The sequence below is a fragment of the Salmo salar genome, chromosome 16, assembly GCF_965601325.2.
Source record: "Salmo salar chromosome 16, fSalSal1, whole genome shotgun sequence".
Taxonomy (NCBI): Eukaryota; Metazoa; Chordata; class Actinopteri; order Salmoniformes; family Salmonidae; genus Salmo; species Salmo salar.
This window is the reverse complement of record NC_138306.1, coordinates 33,921,935-33,945,870: the sequence shown is the minus strand read 5'-3', so window position 1 is coordinate 33,945,870 and position 23,936 is coordinate 33,921,935.

Sequence of the window (23,936 nt, the reverse complement as noted above, 5' to 3'; positions counted from 1 at the left end):
ACGAGCAGGTGCCCAAGGGCGTCATTAAGGGGGGAAAACATGAATGATTCATAGGGCCCTAACCTGGTAGGGGCCCCTAAATGTTTAGAAAATCACTTGTTTATCATTTATAAAATGTCAGACAAAACAATCTGTGATGAAAATTAAAACGTATAACCATAATCAGATCAGGCATCTCTACCCAACCATCAAGTTGGAGAAAAAAAATACCACTGAAATCGGGTTTCCAGAAAAGGAAAGAATGGAAACAGAGACAGATACAGCAAAATTCTGGGCAAAAAAATTACTCAAGACGTTTTTTTCCCACAAAAAAAAACGAGGAGAAGGATTTCAGTGGTAAGTCAGTGTAGATGGCCTTCCGAACTGAGTAGCCTTGCTCGCCAATATAGCTAGCTTGATAGCTTGCTAGTTACAGGTAGTTGCCTACCGTGGACTCACTCGGCTCGGTCAGAGCAGTAATTATTAACATGATGATGATGAGCTACCACTACCAGCTATGGCTAGCTAATTAGCTATTATTTAGATATTATTATAACTGTATTCCCCAATATTTGCGTGATATTTATTAGCTAGCTAGACTTAAATAAAAACCTAACATGTAGCCTACCTATCCATACTGTAGATGCTACTACTACTACTACTACTGCTGTAGACAAAGATCCCAACGTGTGTCTACTACAAGAAGTTGAAACAGAGGACATTGGAGGTGAGGAAGCTGTTTTGTAGCAGCAGCAGAATAACTAGACCATTTTTAAATTGTAAAGTTAGGCACACGATGACTTAGACACACTTGAATACGTATTCTATTTGATATGTATACTATTAAAACGTTTTTTCTTTCTGTAGTATATTTATAGTACGGTAACCTTTGAAGGAGCGAACATTAAAACACTAAAATTCCCTTTTTTTACTCACTTCCTAGTGCCTAGAGTGCCTCAGGTAGGCAGAATCTCAGCAGAAAGCTGTCAGACAGACTCTGATGCAGAGGAAAGCAGGAAGGAGGAAGAGGATTTAAAGAGTACAGCAGCGCCAGTGAAGGACTGATAGAAGAGATTGAACAAGCAAGTAATAAGGGAAAGGAAGAGTATGGACAGATTCGAAGTGAGGAAGATAAGGTTTTAGATGATCCAGCACTGTGGCCAGAGAAAGTACAAGAACATGAAAGAGAAGCTATTGTTCGCAGACCCGCCAACAGGTGTGATGATGAGACAGAACTGTATAAAATCATGCCCACAGACTCAGAAGGCAAGCCATTGCCCAACTATTTACAGTACAGTAAGTCAACAAACAGAAGAGAAAAGGTGCAGAGAGACTGGTTTATTTATAGTAAGTGTGAAGGCATTATACACTGCTCAAAAAAATAAAGGGAACACTTAAACAACACAATGTAACTCCAAGTCAATCACACAATCACACAACACTGATTGACAATAAATTTCACATGTTGTTGTGCAAATGGAATAGACAACAGGTGGAAATTATAGGCAATTAGCAAGACACCCCCAATAAAGGAGTGGTTCTGCAGGTGGGGACCACAGACCACTTCTCAGTTCCTATGCTTCCTGCCTGATGTTTTGGTCACTTTTGAATGCTGGCGGTGCTTTCACTCTAGTGGTAGCATGAGACGGAGTCTACAACCCACACAAGTGGCTCAGATAGTGCAGCTCATCCAGGATGGCACATCAATGCGAGCTGTGGCAAAAAGGTTTGCTGTGTCTGTCAGCGTAGTGTCCAGAGCATGGAGGCGCTACCAGGAGACAGGCCAGTACATCAGGAGACGTGGAGGAGGCCGTAGGAGGGCAACAACCCAGCAGCAGGACCGCTACCTCCGCCTTTGTGCAAGGAGGAGCAGAAGAAGCACTGCCAGAGCCCTGCAAAATGACCTCCAGCAGGCCACAAATGTGCATGTGTCTGCTCAAACGGTCAGAAACAAACTCCATGAGGGTGGTATGAGGGCCCGACGTCCACAGGTGGGGGTTGTGCTTACAGCCCAACACCGTGCAGGACGTTTGGCATTTGCCAGAGAACACCAAGATTGGCAAATTCGCCACTGGCGCCCTGTGCTCTTCACAGATGAAAGCAGGTTCACACTGAGCACATAACAGACGTGACAGAGTCTGGAGACGCCGTGGAGAACGTTCTGCTGCCTTCAACATCCTCCAGCATGACCGGTTTGGCAGTGGGTCAGTCATGGTGTGGGGTGGCATTTCTTTGGGGGGCAGCACAGCCCTCCATGTGCTCGCCAGAGGTAGCCTGACTGCCATTAGGTACCGAGATGAGATCCTCAGACCCCTTGTGAGACCATATGCTGGTGCGGTTGGCCCTGGGTTCCTCCTAATGCAAGACAATGCTAGACCTCATGTGGCTGGAGTGTGTCAGCAGTTCCTGCAAGAGGAAGGCATTGATGCTATGGACTGGCCCGCCCATTCCCCAGACCTGAATCCAATTGAGCACATCTGGGACATCATGTCTCGCTCCATCCACCAACGCCACGTTGCACCACAGACTGTCCAGGAGTTGGCGGATGCTTTAGTCCAGGTCTGGGAGGAGATCCCTCAGGAGACCATCCGCCACCTCATCAGGAGCATGCCCAGGCATTGTAGGGAGATCATACAGGCACGTGGAGGCGACACACACAACTGAGCCTCATTTTGACTTGTTTTAAGGACATTACATCAAAGTTGGATCAGCCTGTAGTGTGGTTTTCCACTTTAATTTTGAGTGTGACTCCAAATCCAGACCTCCATGGGTTGATAAATTGGATTTCCATTTATTATTTTTGTGTGATTTTGTTGTCAGCACATTCAACTATGTAAAGAAAAAAGTATTTAATAAGATTATTTCTTTCATTCAGAGCTAGGATGTGTTGTTTAAGTGTTCCCTTTATTTTTTTGAGCAGTATATTACATTCCATGTGTTATTTTTTCTAATGATCAAAGTAAACCATCACCCAGGTCTCTGAATAGTAAGAATGGCTATAAGATATCCCCAGTGAAATGGCGGAGAATGTATGACAAACTACCAGAGCATGAGGATGGTGTGTCTCACAAGAACTGTGAGTGGAAATGGAATAATCTGCAGCATACCGTAACAACAGCTACAGGTATGGACAGACAAACAAATCCAGTCAGAAATGTATAAAAACAGAGCACTTCTGGAAAGGATTGTGGATGTGACACTGTACTTAGCATCTAGGAATCTGCCATTCCGGGGGAAATCACTCAATCTTGAGGATGTGCATAATGGACATTGCCTAGGCTTACTTGAACTGTTGTCAAATTATGACCCGCTATTACGTGAGCACTTACAGAAAGTCAGGAACAAAAAGAAAGGAGCACAACTGAATCATTACCTCAGCCCTGTGAGCCAAGTTCATAGGAATATGTGGTCAAAGGGTTTTGAAAACAATACTTTATGAAAGAGAAGATGCAATCTATTACTCGGTTATATGTGATGCAAATCCAGACATTTCCCATACTGAGCAAAATGTATTATTGGTGAGATATGTACACAAAGATAAAGTTCAGGGAACAGGTGAATGGGAAATAATTGAAAATGTTCTTGAACTTAAAGACTTTGCTAGAAAGACAGGCAGTGACATTTCTGAAATTATTTTGAGAGCATTGGAAGGGCATGGTATTGACATAGCAGATTGCTGTGGTCAAGGCTATGATAATGGTGAAAATATGTCAGGGAAAGTGAAGGGAGATCAAGCACACATACTGCAAAATAATCCACTGGCCACATATTCACCTTGTGCCTCCCATACTCTTAATCTTGTGGGTGTACATGCAGCTCAGTCATGCCTAGAAGTATCAACCTTTTTTGGCTGTGTGAATCGTCTTTACAATCTGTTAAATGCCAGCCCAGAGCGATGGACCATTCTCAAGGAAAAGACTGGCTGCTGTCTTAACTGCCTTTCAGACACGCGATGGAGTGCGCGTATTGCTGCGGTCCATCCAGTAGCAACTCATTTACCATCTATCATCAAGGCCCTAGACATGCTTCTTGCTACCTGAAGCCTGACAAACAAAGCCACATCTGAGGCAAAAGGTCTGAAAAGCTACTTCATGTCTTTCAAGGCAATCTTCCTGCTCACTTTCTGGGTAAAAGTTTAGCAGTGTATTGAGAATAGAAGCCTAATTCTTCAGTCAGGAAATATTTCTCTGGACACTGAAGCAGCTCACATTGAGACACTACAGGAAGAAATACAGGCTCTTTGTAATAAATGGGACGCTCTTCTGGCAGAAGCCTCCATGGTTGCAAACGAAATGGGTGTAACTACTCAGTTTCACAGTGAACAGAGGAGCCGCCAGAAAAAAATAAATGTTTCCCTAATGAGACTGAAGATGACATAGCAGATGAACAGAAGTCAGACAGTGGATTTCACAACACAGTGTTTGATGTGGCTCTGGATAGTATAATCAGTCATTTGGACATGGGGTTCCACACGGTTGCAGCTATATGCGAGGAGTTTTCAACAATACTTTCATTTAGGAAAATGACTGAAAACCACATTTCTGTATCTTGCCACAAATTGAGAAACAAGTACTCCAAAGATCTCACAGATGGAAAATGAAGTGCGACATCTAAAGACGATATATGGTGCCACTTTTTCAGATGGTCTTTCTCCTGTAGAGCTCCTAAATGCCATCCACAAGATGCAGCTACAGAGCATTTTTTGAGAGGTGTGCATTGCACTGCGAATCTTCTGTACCATGCCTGTAACAGTTGCTAGAGGTGAATGTGCCTTCAGTAAGCTGAAACTTATAAAGAACTATCTAAGATCTACAATGTGCCAAGACAGGTTGAACAGCCTTGCCATCCTTTCAATTGAAAACCAGTTAGCTATAAAATGTAACTTTAAACACATTATAAATGAGTTTGCTCACAAGAACGCTTGACTCTGGGCTCTTGGTGCAGTGTAACCTTTGAGTTTTGTTTACAGGGAACAAACACAAGGACAAATGCCTTAACCTGTTCTACCCAAGCCTGCCCGGGGATGGGCAAAATTCTGTATTTTCTGCTATGGTTTATTTCCTATTGAACTTACTCAGGAATGCTCACATAATGTCTTGACACTACAGTTGCAGTTTCACAGATGCTTGTTCTCTGTAAGTACCACATTTATGCCTGCAGTCCACATAGTTCAGGACATTTTTTTATTTTGGTTATGTTATTTAGGCATATATTTAGGAATGATGCATAGGGCAGAGAGGGTTAGCCTTGTTTAGAAGAATTGGTAATACATGATTTAATCTGAAACATGAATCATTAGTAATTTCTTCATTAAAACTGACTACAATACCATATATAAAAAAATATGTCACCAATTGTGTAGTTATTTATAATAAAGCATCATAAACATCTCATGACAGAGACAGCTTTTGTTAACATTAGGAACCAACATTCTTTGCAATACTGTTTATATAGGCAAAGGATGAAGGTGGAAACTAGAATCTGCACAATTGTAGTATAAAGCAGCAGAAGCTTATAGTTAGTCCATTTAATAACACATATTGTTCAGTATGTTATTTTAATCTGAAATATTCTGATTTCTATGTTAGGGGCCCGGTAGTTTTTTTTTCAAAATTCTGCCAATGCTCCTGCAGGTGTCCACGTACTTTTGGTCATGTAGTGTATGTACATATAACTATATAGGACTAAAGTGACATATAATTAACAGTAGCAGCAGTGTATGTGAAAAACGTTAGTGCAAGAAACAAACTTTTTATGGCTTGGGTGTAGAAGCTGTTCTGGGTCCTGTTGGTTCCAGACTTGGTTCATTGGTACCGCTTGTCGTGTGGTAGCAGAGAAAACAGTCAATGACTTGGGTGTAAGGAGCCTTTGACAATTTTTAGGGCTTTCCTCTGACACCACCCGGTATAGAGGTCCTGGATGGCAGGGAGCTCAGCCCCAGTTATGTACTGGGCCATAGGCACTACCCTCTGCAGCGCCTTGCAGTAGGATGCCAAGCAGTTGCCATACCAAGCGGTGATGCAGTCAGTCAAGGTGCTCTTAATGGTGCAGCTGTAAAACATTTTGAGGATCTGAGGACCCATGCAAAATCTTTTCAGCCTCCTGAGGGGGTAGATGCCTTGTCGTGCCTTCTTCATGACTATGTTGGTGTGTGTGGACCATGATAGGTCCTTAGTTATGTGGACACCGAGGAACTTGAAGCTCTCGACCCGCTCCATTACAGCCCCGTCGATGTGAATGCGGTCGTGCACGGCCCTCCGTTTCCTGTAGTCCACGAACAACTCCTTTGTCTTGCTGACGTTGAGGGAGAGGTTGTTGTCCTGGCACCACACTGCCAAGTCTCTGACCTCCTCCCTATAGGCTGTCTCATCATCATCGGTGATCAGGCCTACCACTGTCGTGTCGTCGGAAAACTTAATATGCCTCACGAACGTTATACAACTATACAGAAAAGCCCTTTAATTGTTAAAATAAGTCAATCAAATCAATGATGAGAGAATAGTCAAATTGCAGGAAGATCTGAATACTGTGAACCAGGAGGTTGTGAGTTCAAATCCCAGGTGAGGACATGTTGCATAATAATTACTGTATAAATGAACATGCACAACGTAATCATTTGTGTCCAAGTGTGTCAAATATGTACATAGAAAGCAACGAGTATTTCTAAACTTCCAAACAGACAAAAAGAGCTGTGAATGGATCAGTTGTTCACCATTAATATCTTATATTCTGAAAACATGGCAGTCATGTTCTGTGTATGTTTGGTGGGACGCTGATGGAATATTCTCCTAACTCACAGAAAAGTGGACACAAGAATGTTCTTGTAACGTTCTCATTTAATGTGTCTAGAACGTTAATATTGTATATTCTGAGAACATGGCAACAATGCTCTGTGCATGTTTGGTGGAACGTTGATGGAATATTCTCCTAACCCTTAACAAACCAGACGCAAATGTTCCTGCAACATCCCATAAAACCATCTAGAACATTAATGTTGTATATTCTGAGAACATTGTAACCACGTTCTAGATGAGTTCTGCTTGACATTAAGGGAATGTTCTCCTAACTTTAACACCAAAACATTCTAAAAAGGTTTTCAGAAGGTTTTTACTAACGTAGATAGAATGTTCCCCTAACTTATGGAAGACTGGACACTCAAACATCAGGGGAGCATTATGGGTAACATTACAAAAACGTTCTCTCTCCCTAGAATTGTTAGCAGGGATGCTTCCTTGTTTGTTCATACTAGAGAAACAACCATGTATATTTATGAGGCATTTGTTTTCCCCCTAGTACACTGATGGCTGCACTGTGTGGGAAACGGACAACATGGCGTCTTAAAGCATCAGATCAGATGCCACTCAGAGCAGAGTACTAACATGTATTCTATTACTATCTCATGAGGAGTCTTGATTTGGCTGTGACACTTGTGGCAGATATCAAAATATTCTGCATTTTACATGGAGAATTTATTAAACATTGCACACTACTCCTTGTCAAAGCTGTCAGGAGTGTGTGTCTGTGTGTTTGTGGGGGTTTGTGTGCGTGCGTGCATTTAGTTACACCCATCCGTGTTGTCTTAAAGTATATATTCCATCAAACACTGCCAATGATATCTTTGTGTTTCTCGCGTCTCTGACACATCTTCTTATAAATGTCCACACTCACTCCCACTCTCATTCGCCTCACCTTTCCAACCCTTGTGTTCCTCTACTCCCTCCCTCCCTCTGCTTCTCACTGTCTCTTTCCATTACCGAACGTCTTAGTCTCTCACTCTGTCCTCAGAAACCTCAAAAATGAAGAGAGGAAAGAGAGCATTGAAAAAGGCAGAAAGTGATGACAGGTTATTTTTCACCTCCCCTCTCCTGACAGTACAATGCTATTTCCTCCTCTCCTCTGACACACAATATTTAATCTAGCCATCTCAGGGTGGCCCTTCCGCTGCTGTAACTAAATAAAAAACATTATTACACACGTTACACAGGGATGGGAAGGGAGGGGCCTGCCTCTGCAACAAAAGACCAGAACAGCACTTTCACAAGACTCAGCAATGTGTGTGTGTGTGTGTGTATATGTTTGTTTGTGTGTATAGTTGTGTCTGTGTGTGCCCATGTGGTAGCTCTCATCACAATACTAAAGGCAACTAGGGTTTTGGTGAAGTGAATACTTGACTGTTTTAATGCTAGTTGAAGAGGCTTATTGTTCACTAGGCAGTATAGCTGCACTGGAGACACAGTAAACCATGAAATGAAAAGCCCACTGAAGAGTCTTCTGCTGCTCTAAATTGTTATTTCAGAATCACCCCCCTCTTCTAATTTAAGTGGACTACCCAACCTCCTCTTTACTTAACTGGAGAGAGGCAGAGAAAGGGAAACTAATCTTATAGACTTGGAGAGGGTCCAGGGTATATGCTCCTCTTCTACGACATGATTAAGATTGGGTTATGGGATTTATTATGATTTGAAACTTGGGTGTAATAGAGAATGATTGTACAGGTGATGTTTGGATTATTGAGGTTAGTGTATAGTCTACTGAGATAAAGCATGTAGACTGTGAAACTATAATTTGATGTATAGCAATGAGGGGAAAGGTTAGTTAAAGTTTAAAATGTCAAGTTTTATTAGCAATATGTACGGGATACGCATGGTGTACATTGTCCAATGAAATGCTTGCTTGCAGGTTCCTTCTCAACAATGCAACAACAATAAGAAATAAAATGATAAGAATACGAACATAAAGTACACTATATATACAAAAGTATGTGGACACCCCTTCAAATTAGTGGATTTGGCTATTTCAGCCACACCCGTTGCTGACAGTTACAGAAAATAAAGCACACAGCCATGCAATCTCCATAGACAAACATTGGCAGTAGAAAGGCCTTACTGAAGAGCTCAGTGAAATGCCTATGAACAGCAGTGGCTCAGTCGCGAAGTGGTAGGCCACACAAGCTCACAGAACAGGACCACCTGTCCTCGGTTGCAACACTCACTACCGAGTTCAAGACTGCTCTCGGGAAGCAACGTCAGTACAATAACTGTTCGTCTGAGCTTCATGAAATGGATTTCCATGGCCGAGCAGACGCACACAAGCCTAAGATCACCATGCGCAATGCCAAGCGTCGGCTGGAGTCGTGTAATTTTGCACCAAATAGAAATCGTGCGAGCTATAATAGGACCAAAGCATAGTTTAGATTTTTTTTAAATTAAGGAATATATCAGTAAAAACCACCTCTTACAGGCAATAGGAGACACCATATTTCTCTCTATACTCAGCCTTGGGGAGGACGAATCATGTCGCAACCAATTTAGGATGGGGCAAAATGCTAGTGCCTGGAAATACAATTAAAGTTTGGTACGGATAGTCCTCCTACATCTATACCTCTTGTAAGTTTGTTAATTTTATCCAGGATTGCTTCCTTGCCAAATAAAGCGAAAACAGGTTTTTAGATATTTTTGCAATTGTATTAAAAATGAACAAGAAATACCTTGAAATTGAGCTCAGGTGTATCCTGTTTCCATTGATCATCCTTGAGATGTTTCTACAACTTGATTGGAGTCCACCTGCGGTAAATTCAATTGATTGGACATGAAGGCACACACCTGTCTACATAAGGTCCCACAGGTCCCACACAGTTCATGTCAGAGCAAAAACCAAGCCATGAGGTCGAAGGAATTGTCCGTTGAGCTCCGAGACAGGATTGTGTCGAGGCACATATCTGGGGAAGGGTACCAAAAAATGTCTGCAGCATTGAAGGTCCCCAAGAACACAGTGGCCTCCATCATTCTTAAATAGAAGAAGTTTGGAACCACCAAGACTCTTCCTAGAGCTGTCCACACAGCCAAACTGAGCAATCGGGGGAGAAGGGCCTTGGTCAGGGAGGTGACCTGCTCCAGAGCGCTCAGACTGGGGCAAAGGTTGAACGTCCAACAGGACAACGACTCTAATCACACAGCCAAGACAACACAGGTCTCTGAATGTCCTTGAGTGGCCCAGCCAGGGCCCGGACTTGAACCCGTTCGAACATCTCTGGAGAGATCTGAAAATAGCTGTGCAGCAACGGTCCCCATCCAACATGACAGGGCATGAGAGGATCTGCAGAAAAGAATGGAAGAAACTCCCCAAATAAAGGTGTGCCAAGCTTGTAGCGTGATACCCCAGAAGACTTGATGCTATAATCGCTGCCAATGGTGCTTCAAGAAAGTACTGAGTAAAGGATCTGAATAAGTATGTAAATGTGATTTATAAAATAAATAAAAAATGTTTATTCTTTTATTTTTTTATTTTTTTTAATACATTTGCAAACATTCAAAAAACCTGTTTTGGCTTTGGCATTATTGGGTATTGTGTGTAAATTGATGAGGGAAAAAAGGTTTTAATACATTTTAGAATAAGGCTGTAACGTAACAAAATGTGGAAAAAGTCAATGGGTCTGAATACTTTCCGAAGGCACCGTAGTATTTCAATCATATTAATGAAATTGGGGTCAATTCCCATATGATTCAAGACATACCAGAGATATGACCATTATAATCAATCTGATATTGTGACCTATTTCCTTAAAGAAAGGACACAGATATGCAGAATGTTTCTCTAAATGTACCCTTTTGACATGTTTTGAAATAATTCGACACAGTAGCATGGATAATTTCCGGTAAATTGATTATGTTACCTGCTTACTGTATGTGTGTAGTTCAACAGTAGACATTTTGTCCCTGTCCCTTTAAGAGACAACAAGCAAGTCCTGTATCGCTGCATGCAATATTGATAGTATCTGGGAGTAGGGATTTAGAGGCTCACCAGGCTGCGTGCTTCAACACCAGCATGAACAAGAGGCCAGGGGCAATCAGGTCCTTTACGAACATATTTCATATCTGAAGTAAAATACGTATGTGATAGGCCTACACCAAAAATATGTATAGCCCATAGCAATTAGACCATTCAAGGCCATTTGAGACTTCCTAGACAAAAACGGTTGACTCGGCTGCGCTCTGGGACCAAGGCTCTCCTGGTTACAGAGATTCTATGTAATAAAAACTTCCTAGAAAAACTATTTGAATAAGATGCAGGCCCACTGAATCCTAGAGAGTTCTCCTCTCTCTCTCTCTCTCTCTCTCTCTCTCAGACCTGTGGAACCCTTGTGGCATTAAGGGATATCCTGGTGCTTCTGCATAAAGATGAGTATTCTTCTAGACTAGTGGATGGGTGACCCTGTGTAACCCTTCTTGGCCCTGCCTGCCCCCCTTTCCTCTTACCCTTGTGCTGTGTACTTCAAGTTCCCAATCAGCCAGCCATATGCCAACCCCTGCTATATCACATAATCACAGCACCTACAGGACACAAACTATATTCCTGACAAACCACCGTCAGTTCGCCTGTGATGATGATCTAATGTGATTTGCTGAATTACATTTGTAGTGCTTTACATATACCTGATTAGATTATTTCCTGCAAATTGCTGGACACGATGATACGCTGATTAAGTTAATCTCGCAGCCCTCTCCAAAAACCTGTCTATAAATAATGAGCAAATTTTTAATTAAGACAAGAGCTAACTCAACATAATTCAATTTACTGTATATTATTTTGCCTGCAAGGCACCATGTGACGTGAACCCTTTTCTGTGTTAGAATTCTGAGTCAGTGGGCCCACCCATTTCTTGCATTTTCTACTGCTATTTAATTTGCTGCATGAGTTTGTCCCTATGGTGATTTTTGAATAATGACCCTAAATGTCTTCATGTGCTGTAAATAGATCTAGTGTGTCAATGTAGACAGGCTCATTTTACACACAGAGATACAGACAGACAGGCTTATGCATGATCCTCTCTCATCCACAGACAGAACAGGGCCCAGATTCACAAAACACTTCTTATGCAAAAACTTAAGAAGCTTCTTAAGAAAAAAGAAGAGATTCATAAGATTAATGCAATTTCTCAACAATATATTAATATTTCATAATTTTCTTAAGAACTTCTCAAATATCTTCCTACTAACTTCCTAAATATCTACTTAAGATGATTGCTACTAGACAACCAATCTAGCTATACTGTATCTAGCTAGCAATCATGTTAGCATATTTCTTACGGAGATTACTGTTCTAAAACATGTTCTTGGGTTTAAAATAATCAATACTGAAACTTTAAGATGAAGTTTTTGAGTGAATTAAACATGCTAAATTGCTTTCATTATCTTATTCTCTCACTGCCCTGAGTTCAATACAAGGTTTATGCTATCTTGGAATTAATAACATTTCCAAGAAGAAATCCAATAACTAATTCCTTCTTAACTTTTTGCTTAAAGAACTTTTTGAAGAATAGCAACTTTACATATGTTTCTTCATAAGTCTATAGTTAAGGAAAAAATTGCAGTTAAGGAGAAATTGTTTCTTAAGAAGGTTTTGGGAATCTGGGCCCTGGTCTCCAGTCAATTTGTGTCCTTATCTTGCTTAACCGGTGTGGCGTGTGAAACTGTGGCAGCTCTTTAGCACCTCACTCCACTTCACTCCTCTCTGACAAATTTCACAGGAATCCTGACGCTCATGACTGGCTAGTCTGTCACTGCGACACCCCCACTGCACCTTTATGAGGCTCTGTAGTCCATTGCACGTTAAATGGAGCTGTCGAGCAAGATGAAACATCATTCAGCAAACAAACACTGAGTTGAGAGAGAGGAGGATGGGTCCTGCGAGCAGATGAGTGTCAAGAGTGCACAGACCAGTCGGGAGCGCAGAATGTGGTCAAGAGAGCATGCGGACAGGCCAGTCGAGAGAGCAGGTGGACAGGCAAAACTTGACAGCTTGCAAGTGTGACTTTGGGCGTGCAGAACATCATTGCAGCAGATCAAAAAGAAAAATGTCTGAATCAAAAAATATAAACATTCAAAAAGTACATTTGAAAGCATCAAATTGTCAACCAACAATAGTCACATCTTTGTCAAATTTTCACTTCATTTTCTCAAGTCTTGGCACCTTTGGGTTTCAGTGAAAAAAAATTCTCAGTTGGATGTAGGCTGGTGGGGCGGGATTAAAGGTGGGATAAAAAAAATCTGTTGTTCAGCCCCTGAACAAGGCAGTTAACCCACTTTTCCCCGGACGCCGACGACGTGGATGTTGATAATGGCAGCCCCCCCCACACCTCTCCGATTCAGAGGGGTTGGGTTAAATGCGAATGACACATTTCAGTTGTATGCATTCAGTTGTACAACTGACTAGGCATCCCCCTTTCCCTTTCCTTTCACTGGAGTGATGGACGAACTAACAAATGCTTGCCCTTGGGCAGTCCAGTGTTGAGCCCTGTGATTCATTATATTTTTTTTTTATTATTGGCCCATTCACCACCCCCCCTCTTCGGAGGACAAAGTAACTTTGTTTTAAATGTTTGTTTTTACAGCTTTTATGTTACATACTGTAGACATTTTACATACATGGTACTTTTATACACAGCGTTCACATAACAAATATATTGTTTCTTTATACACATTACATTTTGGATAGATAGCACTCAGACATCTCCGATATAGACTCCTGAACCTCTGACCATAAACAGGCTACATGGGGGCAAAACCAGAACAAATGATCAAATGATTTTGTCTTTGCAGCAAAACCTGCAGAGCTGAGATTGTTGTATGTACCATATATACTTTTGTATTTAATCCCTGAAATGTATAACCCATTGATGTTCTTGTTGGATCTGATTTTAACAACAATCATTTTGATGGCCATAAAAAGGTATGTAGACAGCAGACAGCCTTGTTTTACTCTTCTTGACAGTTCAATAATTTCTGAGAAGTAACCATTATTTACTATTTTACACTTGGGGATGTTATACATAACTTTAAGAGATATACAGTTGAAGTCGGAAGTTTACATACACTTAGGTTGGAGTCATTAAAACTCGTTTTACAAACACTCCACAAATTTCTTGTTAACAAACTATAGTTTTGTCAAGTCGGTTACAGCATCTACTTTGTGCATGACACAAGTAATTTTTACAACAATTGTTTACAGACAGATTATTTCACTGATAACTCACTGTATCACAATTCCAGTGGGTCAGAAGTTTACATAAACTAAGTTGACTGTGCCTTTAAACAGCTTGGAATATTCCAGAAAATGATGTCATGGCTTTAGAAGCTTCTGATAGGCTAATTGACATCCTTTGAGTCAATTGGAGGTGTACCTGTTGGATGTATTTCAAGGCCTACCTTCAAACTCAGTGCCCCTTTGCTTGACATCATGGGAAAATCAAAAGAAATCAGCCAAGACCTCAGAAAAAAAATTGTAGACCTCCACAAGTCTGGTTTATCCTTGGGAGCAATTTCCAAATGCCTGAAGGTACCATGTTCATCTGTACAACCAATAGTACACAAGTATAAACACCATGGGACCATGCAGCCGTCATACCGCTCAGGAAGGAGATGCATTCTGTCTCCTAGAGATTAACGTACTTTGGTGCGAAAAGTGCAAATCAATCCCAGAACAACAGCAAAGGACCTTGTGAAGATGCTGGAGGAAACAGGTAAAAAAGTATCTATATCCACAGTAAAACGAGTCCTATATCAACATAACCAGAAAGGCCGCTCAGCAAGGAAGAAGCCACTGCTCCAAAACCGCCATAAAAAAGCCAGACTACGGTTTGCAACTGCACATGGGAACAAAGATCGTACTTTTGGAGAAATGTCCTCTGGTCTGATGAAACAAAACTAGAACTGTTTGGCCATAATGACCATCGTTATGTTTGGAGGAAAAAGGGTGAGGCTTGGAAGCCGAAGAACACCACCCCAACCGTGAAGCACGGGGGTGGCAGCATCATGTTGTGGGGGTGCTTTCCTGCAGGAGGGACTGGTGCACTTCACAAAATAGATCGCATCATGAGGTAGGAAAATGATGAGGATGTATTGAAGCAACATCTCAAGACATCACTCAGGAAGTTAAAGCTTGGTCGCAAATGGGTCTTCCAAATGGACAATGACCCCAAGCATACTTCCAAAGTTGTGGCAAAATGGCGTAAGGACAACAAAGTCAAGGTATTGGAGTGGGCATCACAAAGCCCTGACCTCAATCCTACAGAACATTTGTGGGGAGAACTGAAAAAGTGTGTGCGAGCAAGGAGGCCTACAAACCTGACTCAGCTACACCAGCTCTGTCAGGGGGAATGGGCCAAAATTCACCCAACTTATTTTGGGAAGGTTGTTGAAGGCTACCCAAAACATTTTACCCAAGATAAACAATTTAAAAGCAATGCTACCAAATACTAATTGAGTGTATGTACACATCTGACCCACTGGTAATGTGATGAAAGACATAAAAGCTGAAATAAATCATTCTCTCTACGATTATTCTGACATTTCACATTCTTAAAATAAAGTGGTGATCCTAACTGACCTAAGACAGGAAATTTTTACTAGGATTAAATGTCGGGAATTGTAAAAAAAAAAAAGAAGAGTTTAAATGTATTTAGCTAAGGTGTATGTAAACTTCCAACTTCAACTGTACTTTAAAAAAATGTTTATTGATATATACACTGCTAAAAAAAATAAAGGGAACACTTAAACAACACAATGTAACTCCAAGTCAATCACACTTCTGTGAAATCAAACTGTCCACTTAGGAAGCAACACTGATTGACAATAAATTTCACATGCTGTTGTGCAAATGGAATAGACAACAGGTGGAAATTATAGGCAATTAGCAAGACACCCCCAATAAAGGAGTGGTTCTGCAGGTGGAGACCACAGACCACTTCTCAGTTCCTATGCTTCCTGGCTGATGTTTTGGTCACTTTTGAATGCTGGCGGTGCTTTCACTCTAGTGGTAGCATGAGACGGAGTATACAACCCGCACAAGTGGCTCAGGTAGTGCAGCTCATCCAGGATGGCACATCAATGCGAGCTGTGGCAAGAAGGTTTGCTGTGTCTGTCAGCGTAGTGTCCAGAGCATGGAGGCGCTACAAGGAGACAGGCCAGTACATCAGGAGACGTGGAGGAGGCTGTAGGAGGGCAACAACCCAGCAGCAGGACCGCTACCTCCGCCTTTGTGCAAGGAGGAGCAGGAGGAGCACTGCCAGAGCCCTGCAAAATGACGTCCAACAGGCCACAAATGTGCATGTGTCTGCTCAAACGGTCAGAAACAGACTCCATGAGGGTGGTATGAGGGCCTGACGTCCACAGGTGGGGGTTGTGCTTACAGCCCAACACCGTGCAGGACATTTGGCATTTGCCAGAGAACACCAAGATTGGCAAATTCGCCACTGGCGCCCTGTGCTCTTCACAGATGAAAGCAGGTTCACACTGAGCACGTGACAGACGTGACAGAGTCTGGAGACGCCGTGGAGAACGTTCTGCTGCCTGCAACATCCTCCAGCATGACCGGTTTGGCAGAGGGTCAGTCATGGTGTGGGGTGGCATTTCTTTGGGGGGCCGCACAGCCCTCCATGTGCTCGCCAGAGGTAGCCTGACTGCCATTAGGTACCGAGATGAGATCCTCAGACCCCTTGTGAGACCATATGCTGGTGCGGTTGGCCCTGGGTTCCTCCTAATGCAAGACAATGCTAGACCTCATGTGGCTGGAGTGTGTCAGCAGTTCCTGCAAGAAGAAGGCATTGATGCTATGGACTGGCCCGCCCGTTCCCCAGACCTGAATCCAATTGAGCACATCTGGGACATCATGTCTCGCTCCATCCATCAACGCCACGTTGCACCACAGACTGTCCAGGAGTTGGCGGATGCTTTAGTCCAGGTCTGGGAGGAGATCCCTCAGGAGACCATCCGCCACCTCATCAGGAGTATGCCCAGGCGTTGTAGGGAGGTCATACAGGCACGTGGAGGCCACACACACTACTGAGCCTCATTTTGACTTGTTTTAAGGACATTACATCAAAGTTGGATCAGCCTGTAGTGTGGTTTTCCACTTTAATTTTGAGTGTGACTCCAAATCCAGACCTCCATGGGTTGATAAATTGGATTTCCATTGATTATTTTTGTGTGATTTTGTTGTCAGCACATTCAACTATGTAAAGAAAAAAGTATTTAATAAGATTATTTCTTTCATTCAGAGCTAGGATGTGTTGTTTAAGTGTTCCCTTTATTTTTTTTGAGCAGTGTATATATATATATATATATATATATATATATATATATATATATATATATATATATATATATATATATATATATCCTGATCAAGACAGCTTGGCTGTCGAAACGTTGGTTATAAAATGATTGCTTTCCTTTTTCAAGTACCTTGTGTATATAGCCAAGTTATTGTGTATAATCGCCCCCATTATTACGTGTTTTACGTTTCTATTTTTTTCTCTATTTTCTTTCTAATGATAAATTGTTGTTTCCGGTCACAACTTGCAGACTTGTTTACGCTGCTGTGCGTTTTTGTTGCCGATCTTACTTTGCTACCTGACGGTTTTTACTTTTTCATTACCGTATATTTTTACTTTTTCCCTCACTCAACTTTTTTCATTCAACTTTTTTTACCCCGGAGGTTTTATCTGGACATGGTTCGTCAGGACTTCAAACAGCCGAAGCTAAGTAACATTAACATGATGCCTTCTAATTGCAGTCGTTGTACTTATAATATACAGGAGAACGATCGCCTTACGGCAAGGATAGCTGTGCTGCAAGCCCAGCTTCAGACGCAATCGTTAGGCAAGGGTAATTTCAGTGTAGGAAAGGATGAAACAGCGTCTGTGCCACCAGTAAGTACAGATAGTAACGTTAGTATAAACCCCCTCGCACGGTCCCCGCAGCCGGACATCTTTCTCATGGCTTCTGGAGGGAAACGCTGTAGGAATGCTCAACCGGTGTCGCTTATTCAGCCGACAGAAACTTTCAACCGGTTCTCCCCATTAAGCGAGTCGGAGTCGGAGGCCGAGACTTCTATGGTCTCTACTCCTCCCGTTGTGGGGTCTGAGACGCCGAAGGCTCCAACCATTAGCTCTGACAAATTGAAAACCCTAGTCATTGGCGACTCCATTACCCGCAGTATTAGACTTAAAACTAATCATCCAGCAATCATACACTGTTTACCAGGGGGCAGGGCTACCGACGTTAAGGCTAATCTAAAGACGGTGCTGGCTAAAGCTAAAACTGGTGAGTGTAGAGAGTATAGAGATATTGTTATCCACGTCGGCACCAACGATGTTAGGATGAAACAGTCAGAGGTCACCAAGCGCAACATAGCTTCAGCGTGTAAATCAGCTAGAAAGATGTGTCGGCATCGATTAATTGTCTCTGGCCCCCTCCCAGTTAGGGGGAGTGATGAGCTCTACAGCAGAGTCTCACAACTCAATCGCTGGTTGAAAACTGTGTTCTGCCCCTCCCAAAAGATAGAATTTGTAGATAATTGGCCCTCTTTCTGGGACTCACCCACAAACAGGACCAAGCCTGGCCTGTTGAGGAGTGACGGACTCCATCCTAGCTGGAGGGGTGCTCTCATCTTATCTACGAACATAGACAGGGCTCTAACTCCTCTAGCTCCACAATGAAATAGGGTGCAGGCCAGGCAGCAGGCTGTTAGCCAGCCTGCCAGCTTAGTGGAGTCTGCCACTAGCACAGTCAGCGTAGTCAGCTCAGCTTTCCCCATTGAGACCGTGTCTGTGCCTCGATCTAGGTTGGGCAAAATTAAAAATGGCGGTGTTCGCTTTAGCAATCTAACTAGTATAAAGGCCTCCTCCATTCCTGCCATTATTGAAAGAGATTGTGATACCTCACATCTCAAAATTGGGTTACTTAATGTTAGATCCCTCACTTCCAAGGCAGTTATAGTCAATGAACTAATCACTGATCATAATCTTGATGTGATTGGCCTGACTGAAACATGGCTTAAGCCTGATGAATTTACTGTGTTAAATGAGGCCTCACCCCCTGGTTACACTAGTGACCATACCCCCCATGCATCCGGCAAAGGCGGAGGTGTTGCTAACATTTACGATAGCAAATTTCAATTTACAAAAAAAAAAAACAATGACGTTTTCGTCTTTTGAGCTTCTAGTCATGAAATCTATGCAGCCTACTCACTCACTTTTTATAGCTACTGTTTACAGGCCTCCTGGGCCATATGCAGTGTTCCTCACTGAGTTCCCTGAATTCCTATCGGATCTTGTAGTCATAGCAGATAATATTCTAATTTTTAGTGACTTTAACATTCACATGGAAAAGTCCACAGACCCACTCCAAAAGGCTTTCGGAGCCATCATCGACTCAGGGGGTTTTGTCCAACATGTCTCTGGACCTACTCACTGCCACAGTCATACTCTGGACCTAGTTTTGTCCCATGGAATAAATGTTGTGGATCTTAATGTTTTTCCTCATAATCCTGGATTATCGGACCACCATTTTATTGCGTTTGCAATTGCAACAAATAATCTGCTCAGACCCCAACCAAGGAGCATTAAAAGTCGTGCTATAAATTCACAGACAACCCAAAGATTCCTTGATGCCCTTCCAGACTCCCTCTGCCTACCCAAGGACGTCAGAGGACAAAAATCAGTTAACCACCTAACCGAGGAACTCAATTTAACCTTGCGCAATACCCTAGATGCAGTTGCACCCCTAAAAATTAAAAACATCTGTCATAAGAAACTAGCTCCCTGGTATACAGAAAATACACGAGCTCTGAAGCAAGCTTCCAGAAAATTGGAACGGAAATGGCGCCACACCAAACTGGAAGTCTTCCGACTAGCTTGGAAAGACAGTACCGTGCAGTATCGAAGAGCCCTCACTGCTGCTCGATCATCCTATTTTTCCAACTTAATTGAGGAAAATAAGAACAATCCGAAATTTATTTTTGATACTGTCGCAAAGCTAACTAAAAAGCAGCATTCGCAAATGGAGGATGGCTTTCACTTCAGCAGTAATACATTTATGAACTTCTTTGAGGAAAAGATCATGATCATTAGAAATCAAATTACGGACTCCTCTTTAAATCTGGGTATTCCTCCAAAGCTCCATTGTCCTGAGTCTGCACAACTCTGCCAGGACCTAGGATCAAGGGAGATACTAAAGTGTTTTAGTACTATATCTCTTGACACAATGATGAAAATAATCATGGCCTCCAAACCCTCAAGCTGCATACTGGACCCTATTCCAACTAAACTACTGAAAGAGCTGCTTCCTATGCTTGGCCCTCCTATGTTGAACATAATAAACGGCTCTCTATCCACCGGATGTGTACCAAGCTCACTAAAAGTGGCAGTAATAAAGCCTCTATTGAAAAAGCCGAATCTTGACCCAGAAATTATAAAAAACTATCGGCCTATATCGAATCTTCCATTCCTCTCAAAAAAATTTTAAAAAGCTGTTGCACAGCAACTCACTGCCTTCCTGAAGACAAACAATGTATACGAAACGCTTCAGTCTGGTTTTAGACCCCATCATAGCACTGAGACTGCACTTGTGAAGGTGGTAAATGACCTTTTAATGACGTCAGACCTAGGCTCTGCATCTGTCCTCGTGCTCCTAGATCTTAGTGCCGCTTTTGATACCATCGATCACCACATTCTTTTGGAGAGATTGGAAACCCAAATTGGTCTACATGGACAAGTTCTGGCCTGGTTTAGATCTTATCTGTCGGAAAGATATCAGTTTGTCTCTGTGAATGGTTTGTCCTCTGACAAATCAATTGTACATTTCGGTGTTCCTCAAGGTTCCGTTTTAGGACCACTATTGTTTTCACTATATATTTTACCTCTTGGGGATGTCATTCGAAAACATAATGTTAAATTTCACGGCTATGCGGACGACACACAGCTGTACATTTCAATGAAACATGGTGAAGCCCCAAAATTGCCCTCGCTAGAAGCCTGTGTTTCAGACATAAAGAAGTGGATGGCTGCAAACTTTATACTTTTAAACTCGGACAAAACAGAGATGCTTGTTCTAGGTCCCAAGAAACAAAGAGATCTTCTGTTGAATCTGACAATTAATCTGGATGGTTGTACAGTCGTCTCAAATAAAACTGTGAAGGACCTCGGCGTTACTCTGGACCCTGATCTCTCTTTTGAAGAACATATCAAGACTGTTTCAAGGACAGCTTTTTTCCATCTACGTAACATTGCAAAAATCCGAAAATTTCTGTCCAAACATGACGCAGAAAAATTAATCCATGCTTTTGTTACTTCTAGGCTGGACTACTGCAATGCTCTACTTTCCGGCTACCCGGATAAAGCACTAAATAAACTTCAGTTAGTGCTAAATACGGCTGCTAGAATCCTGACTAGAAACAAAAAAATGTATCATATTACTCCAGTGCTAGCCTCCCTACACTGGCTTCCTGTTAAGGCAAGGGCTGATTTCAAGGTTTTACTGCTAACCTACAAAGCATTACATGGGCTTGCTCCTACCTATCTTTCCGATTTGGTCCTGCCGTACATACCTACACGTACGCTACGGTCACAAGACGCAGGCCTCCTAATTGTCCCTAGAATTTCTAAGCAAACGGCTGGAGGTAGGGCTTTCTCCTATAGAGCTCCATTTTTATGGAATGGTCTGCCTACCCATGTGAGAGACGCAGACTCAGTCTCAACCTTTAAGTCTTTACTGAAGACTTATCTCTTCAGTAGGTCCTATGATTAAGTATAGTCTGGCCCAGGAGTGTGAAGGTGAATGGAAAGGCTGGAGCAACGAACCGCCCTTGCTGTCTCTGCCTTGCCGGTTCCCCTCTCTCCACTGGGATTCTCTGCCTCTAACCCTATTACAGGGGCTGAGTCACTGGCGTACTGGTGTTCTTCCATGCCGTCCATGGGGGGGGGGCGTCACTTGAGTGGGCTGAGTCACTGACGTGGTCTTCCTGTCTGGGTTGGCGCCCCCCCCCCCCCCTTGGGTTGTGCCGTGGCGGAGATCTTTGTGGGCTATACTCGGCCTTGTCTTAGGACGGTAAGTTGGTGGTTGGAGACATCCCTCTAGTGGTGTGGGGGCTGTGCTTTGGCAAAGTGGGTGGGGTTATATCCTGCCTGTTTGGCCCTGTCCGGGGGTTTCATCGGATGGGGCCACAGTGTCTCCTGATCCCTCCTGTCTCAGCCTCCAGTATTTATGCTGCAGTAGTTTATGTGTCGGGGGGCTAGGGTCAGTCTGTTACATCTGGAGTATTTCTCTTGTCTTATCCGGTGTCCTGTGTGAATTTAAATATGCTCTCTCTAATTCTCTCTTTCTCTCTTTCTTTCTTTCTCTCGGAGGACCTGAGCCCTAGGACCATGCCTAGGGCTCAGACCTGGCATGATGACTCCTTGCTGTCCCCAGTCCACCTGGCCGTGCTGCTGCTCCAGTTTCAACTGTTCTGCCTGCGGCTATGGAACCCTGACCTGTTCACAGGACGTGCTTGTTGCACCCTCGACAACTACTATGATTATTATTATTTGACCATGCTGGTCATTTATGAACATTTTAACATCTTGACCATGTTCTGTTATAATATCCACCCGGCACAGCCAGAAGAGGACTGGCCACCCCTCATAGCCTGGTTCCTCTCTAGGTTTCTTCCTAGGTTTTTGGCCTTTCTAGGGAGTTTTTCCTAGGGAGTTTTTCCTTGCCACCGTGCTTCTTTCACATGCATTGCTTGCTGTTTGGGGTTTTAGGCTGGGTTTCTGTACAGCACTTTGAGATATCAGCTGATGTACGAAGGGCTATATAAATACATTTGATTTGATTTGATTTGATTTCTCTCTGCATTGTTGGGAAGGGCCCATGTGTACGCATTTCACTATTAGTCTACATCTGTTGTTTACGAAGCATGTTACAAATACAATTTGATTTGATTTAAGGACAGAGCAATGACATGAGCTCTGTCCCAATTAATCTCAGCTCAACTTCTCAATTCCTCTCTATTCACATCCTTCTCAAAACTCATTGGAAGTCTGAGGGCAGGAACCTTGGGTCCTCAACTCCGATGGGGTTTTAGAGAGAGAAATGGAAAAAGGATGCGAGGTAAAATAAAATGGCACAGAGTCTTTGCATGTTTGGACAGATGTCACTATGTGGGATTGAGCATATGTGTACAATTCACACCATTCGTCAGTATTATGGAGCCATAAGAAACATTACTTCGACCTTTAGTTACAAAACATATAAAAGAGCATACAGTGCATTCGGAAAGTATTCAGACCCCTTGACTTTTTCCACATTTTGTTACATTAGAGGCTTATTCTGAAAGTGCTTGATATGTTTTTGTTTCCTCATCAATCTACACACAATACCCCATAATGACAAAGCAAAAATACGTTTTTATACATTTTTGCACATTTGTTAAAAATAAAAAACTGAAATATCACATTGACATAATTATTCAGACCCTTTACTCAGTACTTTGTTGAAGCACCTTTGGCAGCGATTACAGCCTCAAGTCTTCTTGGGTATGATGCTACAAGCTTGGCACACCTGTATTTGGGGAGTTTCTCCCATTCTTCTCCGCAGATCCTCTCAAGCTCTGTTAGGTTGGATGCGGAGCATCGCTGCACAGCTATTTTCAGGTCTCTACAGAGATGTTCGATTAGGTTCAATTCCGGGCTCTGGCTGGGCCACTCAAGGACATTCAGAGACTTATCCCGAAGCCACTCTTGAGTTTTCTTGGCTGTGTGCTTAAGGTCGTTGTCCTGTTGGTGAAGGTGAACATTCGCTTCAGTCTGAGGTCCTGAGCACTCTGGAGCAAGTTTTCATCAAGGTTCTCTCTGTACATTGCTCTGTTCATCTTTCCGTTCATCCTGACTAGTCTCCCAGTCCCTACCGCTGAAAAACATCCCCACAGCATGATGCTTCCACCACTAAGCTTCACCGTAGGGATGGTGACAGGTTTCCTCCAGACATGACGCTTGACTTTCAGGTCAAAGAGTTCAATCTTGGTTTCATCAGAGCAAAGAATCTTGTTTCTCTTGGTTTGAGAGTCCTTTAAGTGCCTTTGGCACACTCCAAGCGGGCTATCAGGTCCCTTTTACTGAGGAGTGGCTTCTGTCTGGC